Source organism: Serinus canaria, chromosome 1A (assembly GCF_022539315.1).
Source record: "Serinus canaria isolate serCan28SL12 chromosome 1A, serCan2020, whole genome shotgun sequence".
Classification (NCBI taxonomy): Eukaryota; Metazoa; Chordata; class Aves; order Passeriformes; family Fringillidae; genus Serinus; species Serinus canaria.
Window position 1 is genome coordinate 36,437,513 of NC_066314.1, and position 15,543 is coordinate 36,453,055.

Sequence of the window (15,543 nt, forward strand, 5' to 3'; positions counted from 1 at the left end):
CCAGGCAGTGTTCTCCATCCTGCATGGCACCCAGAGCAGTATGGTAGCACATGGCAGTGCCAGGACACCCAGCTTGTTAGCCCCCACCCAGAGCCAGGTTCCAGGGGCTCTGCTCACCCTGCAAACATCAGAGACAGGGCACAGGCAGAGCAAGTAAAAGGAGATTTGGACATCTCCCAACTCCCCATCTGATTTTCCCACTTGGATTGAAAACTCTTTGAGTAGAGGTCATCACTAGAACACAACCCAGAAATGTTTGGGTTTGGAGTTAAACAGTAAAAACAGGACCTATTAGTTCAGAAGATTTGTTGCTGGATGCTCATCTCCTTGGATGATTCATTATTGATGGTCTCCACGTGACTTTTTTCAGCAGTCTCTTTTAAGTTCAGTTACATGCTTCTTCATTTGTAGAGAAAGAGGAACTGAATGAACATGTCACCAGCTTGTCACTTTTTCATTCCTCTTTCTGCCATGGCCCTTCCTTTAATAGTCTGAACCAATTTTAGAAAAGTCTCTGATGTCATTGATGATCCATGGCCTCTGAGAACTGGAGAGCCAGCTACCAGTCAACGTGGGCTTGCTGTCGCTACCGAGGAAAGAACAGAACTAACACAGGCAGTGTTGGAGCAAAGCTGATAATGTGCTGTGCAATCTCCAGCTGCTCCAAAAAATTCCATTTTTAGTCCTTTTATTGATTAAACTGACAGATCCTACCCCTGTTCAAGAGACATTTTAGGCTGAACTGAATGCAGCTATCAGATATAGAGATACCAAATATGCTACAAGAGAAAAACAATGACTCTTTAAAGCCCTGGTGCCCCTCAAAGACACAACTTGTGCCTTACCTCGGTGCCCTTAACTTGTGCAGAACAGCACTGTGCTCAGCCCAAACCCTCAGTCCAGGCATTGGCATACGTCATCCTCATTGCAAGGAAGAATAAATGAGGGCTAGGCTCCCTCATAGGGAGCTGAGCTGACCCACAATGAGTGGGTCCTAATTCTGGCTAAACATGTCATTGCATGAATAAAGAGGCAAATCTAGTTCAGCTCAATCTGACTGCTGCATCAGTGGCCATGGGAGAGGCAGACGGAGCCTGGGAGAGGCAGACGGAGCCTGGGAGAGGCAGCTCCTGGCTGGGCAGCAGCAGCTCCAGATGGCAGCTCAGCTCTGTGCCTCTTCTGCCACAGTTGGAGCCAGGACTAATGAAAAAAGCCACCCAAGGCCTTTCCGATTTTCCTTGAAGTCATTCCTGAACTTCCCTGATTGGGCAAGAGCAGTAGGAGTGGGGAAGGACAAAAAAAAATAATAAAATCTCTCTCCTCTATCAGTGAGAGGGAGGAAAAAATGATGAAGGTGGAATCACAAGGGTGAAATTAGCACTCTGCCAAAAGCCAGTCAGGAGTCCTCCCTGGATTTCAGAATGTGACAGAGAGGAAAACCCAACACATTAAATCTAGCCACGCTTGAAAACTATAGCACCAAATCATTCCTACTCAGATGCCAAACCCAGACTGTGGTGAGAGAGAGACTTTGCTTGGCTGGAAGTTGGGCTACCAACACACTTGGTACCAGCTGCTGTGCAAACTGTGTTAGTGACTTCTCTTCAAGACACATATTGAATGATGTGCTCAAAGCATATAACTGCAATTTCTTATTAATTCTGGGCATAAAAATCACCAAATGAAGGTGTTCCAATAATATTGCTTATTGCATCAGTTAGGAACAGCCTGAAATAAAATCCCATCTTACTACAAAGAGCCCGTTACAGCCTGGCATGCAGGAAAGGCCATTGGCAAGGTTGTAGCTCACAAACCCAGCAAAGTCACCCGGTGACTGCATGTGTCCCTAGGAGAGCCTTCATCCTGCAGGATCAATAGAAGCCTGGTGTAAATGGCTCTGTACTGCCAGCCCTGGAAGTACTGGAGAAGAAACTTTGATGTATGGAGGCTTTGGGCTTCTGGGCCTTCTGCATGTAGGAGCAAGACAGGTAAAGCCATACTGGCCACTCTCGCTGGCTGTGGCTGATAGAGCAGCTGAGCATCTCAACACCACAGGGATGGCTCAGAGCAAATGTCCCTGTCAGGCTGGTACCTCAATGGCTGAGCAGCTCAGAGACATGAGGTCCTCAAACCCCTAACCTGAATGCTCCTTGGTTGATGGGGGAAGTTTGGCACACACACTGGCAACTTGTCAGAGCCAGGCTGGGTCCAGCCTTTTCAGGCTGTCCTGTGCCAGTGAAGAGGATCTTCCACAGCAGAGGCAGCTTTGACAAGGCAGTGGTTTATGTCACCACGATCACTGACTGAGTAGATGTTGCTCCATGCCTGGCGAGCAAGAGGGGCCAAATCACCCACTAGACAAATTCTCCAGAAACAGAGTCCTATGGTTAGGCTAAATGGAATCTTCCCACATCCACTTGGGGCTTTTTGTTTAAAGTATCCATATGCTTTGATTTGCAGGCAGCAGAAAGCTCTGCCTGAGCTACATCCATCATAAATTAGAGCTCTTTATTTTATGCTCTACTCTTCTGATTTTATGACCACGAATGGTAACTTATGTCTGAAGAGATTTATTGCTTTGCTGTCACTCTCTTGTCACAGTGCCACCCAGCACCCAATGCTGGCACTCAGAGGTGTGCTGAGGCGTGTAACAGCACTGGGCAAAAACAGGCTGGGCTGGTTTTATTTCTGTGCTCATTATCATTTCAGATTTATAGGTGGCTCTCGTGTGCTGAAGTCAGAGCTGGGTTCGAGCAACATAAATTCAAATCTAAGCCATGCCTAATGTTTCTTATGTTCTCTGCAGGAAGTTACATAAACTCCTAAGCTATAGAATGGAGATAAACTCTCCTAAAACTTTGCTGCCCCTAATGCATTGTCTGGATGATCTTCTTAGACTACTCCGTCTGGGCTGTTAGCTGCTTCTGCAGAGGGGTTTCCACATCTGGCCCTGAATTTGGCTGAAAACTTGCTCTCCACATGTGACAAGTCAGTGAATAGTGCTTACTCCTTCTGGCCTTCAGTAAGGTGAGAGGCTCCCCAAAAAGCCTCTGCAGGGCTCGGGATGCAACAGCCTCTCTGCCAAACAGGATAGAGCAGCCAGATACCACAGGCAACAGCTCAGTACAAGCCAATGAGTGCATTACCAATAGAGCTATGCTTCGGTGTAGCTGCAGAGAAAATGGATTGATGCTGTGCCTAGACTGATGTGAAGTGATCCTGTTGGGAATTTACCATTCCTTAGATCCATGTTCCTGCCCTCATACATCCCCAATGCTGCTCAAAAACATTGCTGGAGGGGGGAAATCTGCAGATTGTGCCCATCAAATGTCAGCAATCATTGGCAGTTCCTGTGCTGAGGAGGTCGGGGTAGCTTGTGCCAGCTAAAACTTGTCCTCCTGGCAAAAGCCATGTCAGGCAGCCAGGACATCCTACCCCAAGAACAGAGGAAGGGGCAAGGCAGGGCTCTCATAACAGAGAGCAGATGACAGCTCAGGGATATTTTATTTGTTTTAATTTGTGGTATGCAAATTCAGGTGCTGCAGCAGATGTTCTGTAGTCTTTAGTCAGAATATGTTTTCTGACTGTCACTTTAGTGATCTTTCCTGCTTTTTTTTTGTCAGGTTGGTGATCCCCTGCATTACATCTCTTTCTAGTGCTTCGTTATTTAGCATCAGAACACCTCACAAAACAAGCATTTATTCTTCTAGAGGTTAGTGTGATCTGAATTTCATCTGGCCTATTTTTTGCATTTTGTGGAAATATCCACAGCCTTCTGCAAAGCTGATGTGGTGAGACTTCTGACAGTCATCAAGCTATGCAAAAGAAAAAAAAATACTAAATTATTCCGTTTGGGGAATTTCTACCGGAAAGATGACACGGAGTGATGCACTTCACTCAAGTGTCCTTGAAAATACATTTTATCTCATCACTTTCATGTCAAGAAAGTGCTGCAAGCACTGAGGGAAAAAAATTCAGTATGCAATGTGCTTTCTGAGAGCTTTCCAGCAAACATACAGGAGTGCAGAAAAAGCCTCTATTTTTATTTTAATATTTGCATACAACTCTTCATCAGAAACCCAGATGTGCTGGGACTAGCAAGCTCCAGAAGGGCTGTGGCCAGCTAGCAAAAGGGAGAACATTCCCCAGTGCAAAAAAAAACCCACTGCTTTCAATCTTGCAAAAAACATAGTAGACCCTTTAGCTGGTCAAAAAGCCAGAAAAAGGGCTGGATGCTTTCCTCAGTATTTCTCCTGGGAAATCCATGAATCAAGGGCTAGGGCATCATGTGCAACATCTCCATGGGTTATGAGCTTGTGGTTACGTGGGGAAAATTTCCATCCAAAGGTGAGTGGGATCTTCCTCTGTAGCTCTGTGGGGATGCTGCAAAGCTCCTCTGTGAATGTCAGTTTGAAAATTGGTTGCTTCAGCCTCTGCTCATCATGACCCATGTCAGGGCTGCTATTTCCAACAGGCTGTTTTCTTTCCTTCTATGATTCAGGTTCCATTTTGTGTCATTTCTGAGTCTCACCTGAGCAAGAGAAATATAAAAATCTCCTTTGTCAAGAAAATTATTTTAATTAGCAGTAATTTACTAAAGAGTTCTCATGTGAACAATGAGAAAGATTAACATTACACATTGAAAATACATCCAAGTGACAAATATGTTTCTTTTACAAGACAACGTTTGACTCACTTCAATTTCAGTGGGTACTGAGAGATTAGTTTTTAGTAAATATGGTCCTGATCCAAAGCTATCTTGCTGAAGGGGGCAACTGTCTGTTCATCCAAGTGAAATGCTGATTCCTCTGACAAATGCTAAGCTCACCTGAAATCTCAATCATCTGAACTGATTTCTACAGCAAAGTTAGAGTGACGAAATCCAGATCAAAGGACTAGATTGCCATACTAGATGTCTCTGAAGCCAAGCCACCACACACTGGCTCTGCAGAAAGCTAAAATGTGGGCATTTTCATCCCGTTTTCTGTGCCAGTGATCAGAAAAACTTGGAGAAATTTCTGAGAGTACTGCTTATAGTGAGGGGAGCACAGGGTCAAAAGCAGAGGTTGATGATTTTGATGAGCTATTTACATGGGTTTTGTTTGCTGTTGATCAAAGCATGTACTCAGGTGGTGTGAAGAACAATGTGCATATGTTAATGTGTGCTCTCATATATATAACCTGTGGAGGAGCTTGGTTGTCTGTGTGAACAATTAGTCAGGGTCAGGCTTCAGGAGGGGTTGGGTGGGGTAGCAGCAGACTGCAGAGCGGCCTCAAACAACAGTTTGTACCTGATACAAGGAGCTGCTGTGTCCCTTGAAGGCAGAGAGGCCCTGCAGAGAGACCTTCACAAATTAGAGGGCTGGGCAATCACCAGACACATGCAGTTCAACAAGGGAATGTGCCGAATTCTGCACCCGGGACAGGACAACCCTGGATGTAAGGACAGAGTGGGGAATGAGATGCTGGAGAGCAGTGCCATGGAAAGGGGTCCTAGTCGATGGAAAGTTGAACATGACTCAACAGTGCCTGGCAGCCAGGAGGGCCAACCTTGTCCTGGGGGACATCAAGCACAGCATCACCAGCTGGGCAAGGGACGGGATTGTCCTGCTCTGCTCTCACTGGGGCAGCCTCACCTTGAATATTGTGTGAAGTTTTGGTCACTGCCATATAAGAAAGATGTTAAAGTATTAAAGAGTGCCCAAAGGAGGACAACAAGGATGGTGAAGGGCATTGAGGTGAAGTTGTGTGAGGAGTGGTTGAGCATGCGACCTTGTTCAGCCTGGAGGAGACCAAGGGGAGACCACATTGAAGTCTACAACTTCCTCATGAGGAGAAGAGGAGGGGCTCCTCTCCTCTCTTCTCTGTGGTGACCAGTGACAGGACCCAAGGGAATGGCCTGAAGATGTGTCAGGGGAGGTTTAGGCTAGTTAAGGAAAGTTTCTGCACCCAGAGTGTGGCTGGGCACTGGAACAGGCTCGCTGGGGAAGTGGTCACAGCACCGAGCCTGTCTGAATTCAAGAAGTTTTGAACAACACTCTTGGGCACATGGTGTGATTCTTGATGATGGTCCTATCCAGGGCCACGAGTTGGACTCAATAATGCTTGTGGGTCCCTTCCAATTCAGCATATTCTGTGATTCTGTGAATATCTGCTTGTCAGTGATAGAAGTCAAGGAGAACAAAATGCCACAGTCTTGAGCGAGGACAGCCCAGCTGTTTAGGCTTAATGCTGCTTAGCTCAGGGCAGGACTGGAATCATCATTATGGACAAAAAGAAACCTCAGTTGTTGTTGGAAGCTTTCAGAACAAAAGCAGGCTCGGAGCACAGCCAGTATCCTTCTTCTGGCTGTGTTCTCCCCCAAGATATAGTTGGAAAGGCACAAAAAAGTGGGACTTTATTTTTTTACTTAGTTACAATGGTGTTTCCCCTCCATCTCACTTGTCCTCTTCAGAGCACTTGTTGGTGCCCACCATTTTTGTTCATTACTATATTTCTATGAAGAAGGACACAATGCTAAGAAAGTTTTTGCCACTGCCATGGTTTAAGGTCAGAGGAGAGGCAAGATTTGCAAGGAGGAGTCATGTCTTTTAGACCAAACAATACACTCAGAAAAAAATGGAGACACCCAAATGTCCCAAAACTTGCTTGGTCTTTCCTCCTGCCTGTGTCCAATGGCCTAATAAAAGCTATGAGCTCTCCTGACAGAGCCTGTCTCCTGATGCCAAGGGATGTTCACTTTGCTCTAACACTTTTGGTGAGCATAGAGACTGCAGGGTGCTTTGTCCCTGCATTCAGGAGTCCCATGAGAGCCTTCCCACATTCTTTGGTGGGTGCATATCAACAACTCCAAAACAGGAAAGATCTCCCTGTTGTGCAAAGCAGTCCTTTGCATAGTCAAACACCCTGAGAGCACTGAGCCACCTGGGCAGCTAATTGTCTCCAAATGCTTTCCAGCATGTATAGACTCCAGAGAAAGGAAGCACAGTATTTAGTCATGTGCTGTGAGAAACACACAACCAGCCAGCTGCCTTTGTCCCCACCAGCCAGCCACGCCAGCCAATATCTCTAAGCTGAGCCTGTTTCATCCTTGATGGTATTTAATGAGTGATCTCTCTCCCTGTCCTTATCTCAACTCATGAACCCTTCATTAAACTTTCTCTTCTCTGTCCAGCTGCAGAGGGGAGGGAGCGAGAAGCTTTCATGTGTGCCTGGCATCTGGCCAGCATCAAACCACAAGAGTGGAGTTCCAGGCATGAAAATTGCATTGTTGGGTTGGAAGAGCCCTCACTACACAGGCTGGTTTAAGTGCAGAGGACCAGGTCTGCAGGGAGCTGTGTTTTTTTTCTACCCCAGAGCTATCCTGATTTGGGCTGTGCAGGTCAAACTGGACTCTGGTGAACAGGGGCTGGTGTTTCCTTGGCCAGGTGCTCCTCACCCTGAGAACCAGGTGGCTGCTTGCTGCCCTGGGGAGAGGGGCCACCAGCAGGAGCAGCTGAATGCAGGGGATCTGAGGGATGAGACAGTATCCTGCTTTGCACTTTTGGGGTTCCTGGGAGTCTGGGCCCTGCAGCTGGGTTCTGAGTACTGAGGAAAGAGTAATTTCTCCTTCTGCCCTAAAGAGAGGGCAGAATGGTTTCAGGTCCCTGCTGGTGCTGCTGACACACCTTGAAGCAGCCACAGCTGAAAATGCTTGTTTCCTTGAGCAAGAATTAAATAACTCACCAAATAAGATTGTTGTGGTTTCTGACTTATTTCAGTTTTGCAAAAATTTTAAAAGAGGGTAAAACCAGGGAAAGAGTTCACTTCCTCTTATATTCAGATTATTCTTTGGAAGCAGTGGCAGTAATGACCACTCATCCCTGAGCTACCTTCCCTCTCTCCGTGTCCTGGCTGAATGGGGTGGGACATGGGCAGCAAGGCAGCTCCTTTTGTGTACTCAATTTTCACATAAGCAGTTTCCTTTCACCTGTGGTCACATCATTCCATCTGGTATTTTACCAAAATTATGCAAATTGATGCCCCTCCTCTCCCAAGCAGTCTGAACTCTGGAAACTCATTTGATTACTTCTTTTAATGCATGATGTTTGCTTCCGTTCTGAAACCAAATAACGATGAGAAAACTGCAGAGGTCTGCTAGACAGAAAGAGTTGAATTCATCTTTTTTCCAGCGTGACAGGAAAAGGCCAGTATAAGCAATCTTGGAGGAGACATACTCCAAGGACAAGGACAAGAGCTGGCAGGGACAGTGGGTGGCCTTGGCAAACGACCCTGCAGTGAAACCCAAGAGAAACCACAGCTCTGCTTTAACTTCAACCTTGCCTGTTCACCCTTCAACCAAACTGTTCACCCTTCAACCTTGCCTGAGGGAGGAGCCCAGAAACACTACACATATCCCATACTCCCCTCCTTGTGGTCTGGTTTTTTTTGTTTCCATGTGCCAAAGCGAAACAGGCAGCCAGCAATTCCCAGGGCCTTTCCTCTTACAGACAGGGGATATTTTTGGAGATGGATTAGGTGGACTTTTTTGGTTGGCTTTTGCTTGTCTCGCACTGGATCAGATACCAGCAGCTCATCTCCCAGGAGCAGAGAGCCTGGCAGCTAGTGTGCCAGTAGACATGGCTTAGCTGGCTTTCCTCTCCTTGGGCAAATTGCCTCTCTGCATAATGATGGCCATATCCTCGGGGCTGGCATGTGCCAGGTAATCACACTGCAGGATGACTCTGCTCCAGAGGGCCTGAGAGATGCACTAAAGCCATCAGCACTTGGGCAGTCAGTCAGGAGATGCAGCAGCCTCAGTAACCTCCAATTCCAGCCAGGAGATGTCCTGAAGGAACCTGACCTCCAGATACCTTTAATTTTAGTCTGTACTGAGCTTCAGAAGGGTAAAATGAGAATCACTGTGGGTGACTCACCACTCCAAGAGCATGACGGACAGTACCTGTGGCCACTGCCCTTTGCTGTGGATGGTGCCACGTGGTGTCTGGGGGGGGACCTGAAGCCCCCTGGCCCTGGGCAAGCAGCTGTGAGCCACGCCAGCCACAACACCACAAGCTCCTGGAGCAGCCACTCTGGGTCAAGGGGCTGCATGCTGCAGGAGGTGATTGCTCTCTCTGATGGCAAAGGACCCACAGCAGCCAAGGGCACACAGACAGAGAGCAGCAGCAGAGCTGAGACTGGGGAAGACACCCCCGTAGGGTCTGATGCTGCATCAACATCATCAGAGCACATCACAGGCTGTGATGTCAAAGAATAAGCCACTTGAATCAGAAGATCCACATCCCTCCTGAAAGCCCAAAAGGCATAACAAGACTGGTGTGACATTCCCATTTTCAAGTTCTGGGGACAGAAACATCTTGATAGTGGAGGCCTTGTGTGGCACTAACAGCATAGGCAGCTGCTTTTGCCTGATATGGTTGGGGCTAAAGGCAAATGTCCTGTGGGCTCTTTTTCCCAGCAAATGAGGGTATTCAAGATGATTTTTAAGCATTTGGGCAGCAGCAGTAGCACAAGAGTAATTCTTTAGAGATAAGGGAGAGAAAGAAACAAAGAAAAATTGGCAATGGTAAACATCATTGGGAGGGCATCTTGTCAAAACAAAGCAAGAGTCAGCTGGGTCTCAGGACAGATGGGCTGCTTTGGCTCAGCTGTGATTTTGTTGTTTATGCAGCCTCTGAAGCCAGGCTAGGTCACTGGTCTCAGCTGTCCAGGACCACGAGCCCTTGCTCAGAAGAGTTCAGAGGAGGCTGCTCTCAGGCCAGCACAGACACACTTCTGCAACACGAGGCAGACAGAGATTTGGTGTTAGGTGTTATTTCTTCTAGACCAGCCTCCCAAGCAAGGGCTCAGCTGCCAAATACCCCCATTTAGGCATTCCATCTGTGTCCCTCATGCAGTTTCTTGGTGACCAGGTTGATAGCTCTTGAGGTTAGAGTCAAAGCTGCTCCAGAACTCCTGTTTACCAAGCTGGAGTCAGACACACTGAGGCTTTGCTGGAGCTTCACAACTGCCATGGTGCAGTGATATCACTTACTAAGCAGAAAGTGAATGTAGTCTGTGTGAGCCAAACCTACTTTGGTCACCTGTGTGTCCTCACCTACAGAAGATGCAAAATGAAAACTTCCCACACAGCACACCTGACCTCCCAAATCACTTTCCCACTGCCAGTTTTTAGTCTCCAACTGACCAGCAATGGGAAATGAGAGATTAACAGTATTCAAATGGCTGTATAGGACTCCTCACAACACCATGGCACTCCTGCTGCTTGTTTACAGTCCAAAACAAGTCACTAGCCTAGCACAGGTCTCCAGATGGCTGTGCGGCCCCTGCTGAACATTTTCCTGCGCTGACTGTCCATCTTTGCATCCCTACCTCAGCCCACCTGGTACCAGTCCTCTCCCCAAACCTGCCTCTGTGCAGCAGGGGAGCTGCTCATTGGGACTGAGGGCACTGACCTGCATAGTCAGTTTAGCTGCTATTACACATAAGTGTACATACACACACCTGTACCTGTGTGCTTGTGCACATACATACACACAGGGGCACACATGCACTCCTCCTGTGTGTGGTCCAGAGTGAGCAGAGAACCTTGTGCCCAGAGGAGGAGGCTTTGTGCACACACACTGCTTGCACAGGGCCCGTTAGACCCTGATGGGTGCCAAGCCTTTCTTGTGTCAACATGGTGCTCCAGAGGTGCAGAAACAGGGAGAGCTGCAGCACCAAGCCATGAGACAGCTGCACCCCACAAGGTCCCTCTCCATTGCCTTGGGCAAACACGCTGAGTCTGGGTGCAGCATCCCTGGGGAGAGCAGGTGGCATGCCTTTGTGCCCCATGGCCAAAGCATAGGCGTTCTCTGGCTAATTTAGCAGTGCCCACTGAAATCAGGCCTGCTCCCCCTCTTGGGCTGCTGGGCCCGCTGAAGTATCCCAGGGCGACCCAGCTGCCCATGAGCCAGGACGGGCTGGCAGGGCTGGGCTGGGCTGGGCTGGCAGGGCTGGGCTGGGCTGGGCTGGGCTGGGCTGGGCTGGGCTGGGCTGGGCTGGCAGGGCAGGGCCGACAGGGCCGGGGTGGCGGCCTGCCCGAGCACAGCGTGTCCTGCCCCCCGCCAGGCCGCAGCTCCCTCTGGCAGCCAATTCTCCGGCAAAGCTGCGGTGACACAGCAGAAAGAGCAGTGTTCACTTGCAGAATCATTGCACGGCCCAAGCTGGAAGGGACCTTAAAGATCACCTCACGCCATGCCACTGCTGTGAGCAGGAGCACCTTGCTCCTACTACACCAGGCTGTGCTAGACCCCATCCAGCCAGGCCTTGAGCACTTTCAGATGAATCTCCTTCCCTTTCTGGGAGGCAGAGGGAAGGAGATTCCAAGCTGGATGTTCAGCTGTGTGATTAGACACCCGGAGCCATGCACGGGCACCATGCAGGCAAGACTGGCAGGCAGAGGTCTCCTGGAGCCTGCCTGAAACACTCCAGGTCAGTTCTAGGGGAGCTGAACCAGCCAGGAGCTCATTCAGATCAGGCACCCACGAGCTGTGCAGCAGTTTCTGCCTGAGCACTAATGCCTGTGCCACCACTGTGGCCTGAATTTGCAGGGGAAAGGAACTCTGCATTGAAGCAATCCCACAAATACACATTTCAGTGCATTCACAAGTGTTCTTCAGAAACTGTCTCAGGGAAAAGATGCTTTTATTATGTGCAGATGGGTACAGGTGTTAAAACTGACACAAGTACAGGGTAGGACAGGTCTGTACCCATGCACGAAGAACAGGAAAATTTGCTGCGAAAGACTGCTGTGGGAGAGCTCCCTTGCAGTTGTCCTTCCCAGGTGTAAGTGACAAGATTTACTCAAACCCAGGTGAATTAGGTTTTTGGTACCTGCAGCAGCCTTCCTGTGGAGACCTGTGCAAGAGGTGCAGGTGGGCTGGGGGAGGCCACCCATCTGCACCTGCATTCCTCCTTTGAGACCAAAGCTGTTGCTTTGGGCCATGCAAAGAGTGGAAACACCTCAGGAGGAGATGCCAGTGAGCAGGCAGCCTGTTACAAGAACTGGGCAGCTGGCCCTGGCCAGCCTGTGGTACTCTGGGCACAGAACCCTTTGCAAATGTGGAGGCAAGCACTGTCTGGGTAATGCATGTTGCCCTGGGTTTGTTACAACCAAAACATGCCAGCAGGCAAGCCATGACTGAATGGATTTACCCCATCTGAGGTAGAGGAGTTGCTCACCTGGGACTACTCCTGCAAGGACTTTGCACATGCACTCCTCTGTGGTGTTTTTTTCCAGATTCAGTTTCATGGGAGGAAAAACTTGTTGCAACAGAAGAGCTGACAATGCATAATATCTTGCATCTCAGGGATGCAAGATATTATGCATTGCTTGTCATCTCATGGATGTATGAAGGAAGGAGAGAGAAAGAGTTGTAGGCGCAGAAGGCAAGGGAAAGAGAAGGCAGAAAAAAGGGAAAGAGACAAAAACAAAAGCAGCCAAGATGAAAACAAAACAAAACAAAACAAAAAAAAAAAAAAAAGCCAAAAATACCCCATCCCCAATTAAGCCAGTCAATCTGCCTCTCTTTTAAGCCAGTCAATTCCTCTCTTTCACAGCTGATTTCTCACTTGCTTGATGCCAATTGCTCAGGCAGGAATTACCTAATTAGAGGTTGAGTTTTTCTGGAGTTTGCCTTAGTACTCAACTGTGCATGATTCCCTGGCAGCTGTGCCAGCAGCTACTGTTGGCAGTCTTTGTATCTGGTAAGTGTGCTGCCTCTCTACAGGAGAGGCATGAGAAGGTTGCTCCCACTTTTCAGGAAGATTTTTGGTTGCAGGCCACACAGGGCTGATAGCTCATGATTCCTGCTGTTGTCTTACAGTCAGGAGAAAATGGATAGTGAGATTGACTTCTTTCACTTTGTTTTCTTAATTATTTTCTATTTACTTAACATGGGTAACAATGTTCATTCTGTAACATTTATTAAAGGCAAGGGAGAAAAAGCATTATAATGATTCATTCACGCAGAGCAATTTTTACAGGAAGGTTTCATTTCTTTGTTGAGAAGAGGATTCAATTAAAACCAGAAGGGAAAAAGCCAAAATTAAGAAGAAAACCCCAAAAAACACCAACAGAGGTAGGCTGGGAAGGGGTAATCAGAAGACACTGGGAAGGTGAGGCACAGCAAGGCATCTGTTGTCAGCCATCAAAGATAAATTGGATTGCATCACTGAGTTACATTGATTACATCATTCACACATACCTGAGGAGGCTGCTGCTGCTTCATCCATGGCTTTACCAGAAGAAAGATTGGAGGTTTCAGTAGCAACCCCATCCCTGTGCTTTTCTAATGCCAAGGGTTGCTGTGGCACAGCAACAAGCCCAATGCCCACCACACCAGCTGCTTTCTCATCAGCCCAGAGGGTGAAGCACAGGGAAAAGCAGGGTCAGTGTTTGGCAGGAGACAGCAGTGCCAGCAGGGGTTGGTGGCCAGATTGCCAGCCTAATTCCTCCTTCAGGCCCAGATCCTGATGGCAGCTGAGTCCAGGTGAGATTTTCATCCTGCACCACTTCCCTCAATGGATTTACAGACACAGGATTATCAACAGATTAGTGCACAAGTATTGTAAAGATTTTTTCCTAACAAGTTAAAAATAGAAATGTGAAAACATGCCCTTAGCTTTCCAAAGTTAAAGCTGCTGTCCCGGGTACACCAAGGACAAGCCCACACTTTTTGGATGGGCAAAGGTGCCTTTTTCATTTGTATTAGCATAACAGGAGTTGGCAGATGAGGATACAATAAACAAGCAAATATATTTTCATATGTTTGTGGTTTGGATCTCTAACAGACATCAGAAAAGTATCTCTTTTTGCAGTGAAGAAAAGGCCAGAGAGAGACATATTTACAGCAATAACTTGCTTGGACTGGGTAAAGAAAGGCCTAGTCTGTACCCTGCTGTTCAGTAACAGCTCATTTCTAGGTCTCTGACTCACTTGGAGCACAGCAGCCATGTACATTGTTTACTGAACTGCAGCAAAACTGTGCAGTGCTTACAGATAATGCCTGATGCTTTGTAGTGTGGCAGGCAGCAAATGCCTGCTGTGGGTGATTTATATCTGAAGCAAAGCAGAGGTACAAAATGAAACTCAAAGTTGCAAGGACTTGGGCTACTTCTGTAAGGGGAGAGAAGCAGCAAACACATGAACTCCTCCTATCCACAGCCATGGGAGTACAGCTGGACCAACTTCTTCTTTTCCAGAAGCATGACTGGGCAGGCATAAATGGCAGGTTGTGCTCAAAGAAGTCAGCTGGGGAGAACAAACCAAAGCGGCATCAGGGAAAGGGCCAATTCTGAGGATACAACACGCAATACTTTAAGATGGTGAGTAGGAGTGCATTGGTTGGGTAATTCACGTTACCTCTGTTGGGAAGGTCAGCAATTCCTGCTCAAGCTACCATGTTACTTTATGACAATGCAGCAAAAACATGCCTTCAGTATGACTCTCAAAATCTGGAGATATGCCAGTCATTTAAAGGCTATTTGATCCCATAGCTTACCCAATAATTTCTGGACATTTGAGGCTGGCTGCAGCTTTGCTGGCACTGGGAGTACTATACAGACAGCAAGATGTGAAGGCAGTTGCAGCATTTGAGTGCCACATGCCATGGTGACATTTGCCTGGTGTTCCTGTTCACAAGGGTTTGGAGTGTGCTCTGCCATCCTTGCTCAGAGCCACTGCCATCGCTCACCTCAATAGCCTGGAGTCCCTGCAGCAGCTGACACACCAGTGCACCTTCCTCTGCCAGAAACACGGGACACAGCCTGCCAGGGAGCACTGCTCTGCTCTGCTTCCCATACCTGCCCAGGGCATCAAGCCTAAAATGCTCCCTTTCCAAATGAGGAGCTGCGGTCCCTGCAACCCAGTCCTGAGATCTATTTTAAAAGAAAACCATGCAAAAATGATCAACTGCTAAGAAATACCATAGTCTTAATGGGTTGTTTGTAGTCACAGCGTACCACCTCTCAGAACAGGCTGGCAGGGATTTAAAACACTGACCATTAAACAAAATCCATGGATTTTGGTAGGACTTTTCAAAAAGTATTTTTTGAGCAAAGCCTTGTGACAGAACACAGCTTCATTTTCAACAACTCCTAGCACTTTTGAGATTTAATTAATTATTTTTCAGTCTTTTAAAATCTGGGTTTCAACTTATTTCTTAGCTATTATTCAGTGTTTTCATTACTGTTAACTAAATCTGGGGAGCTTTTGGAGTTTTAGTCTGAATTAAGCCTTTATTCCGCATTGTTTTAAATGCGTGGAAGTCAACCGAGTTGTTTTGTTTGATATTTTCCATGCCACAGTGAATTCTGTGCTGGTAGGACTGTAAATGGGCCATGTTGTTCATGAATTACTAATCCCTGTCACTCCCATTTTCTGGGGAACACACGCTATATTTAGTCTACATATTTGGAAAAATAAAGCTGGAGAACTCTGAGGCTTTTTTTCCTCATTAGGAGTCTTTAGAATATTCTCTAAAAATGATAATTCAAGTCAGA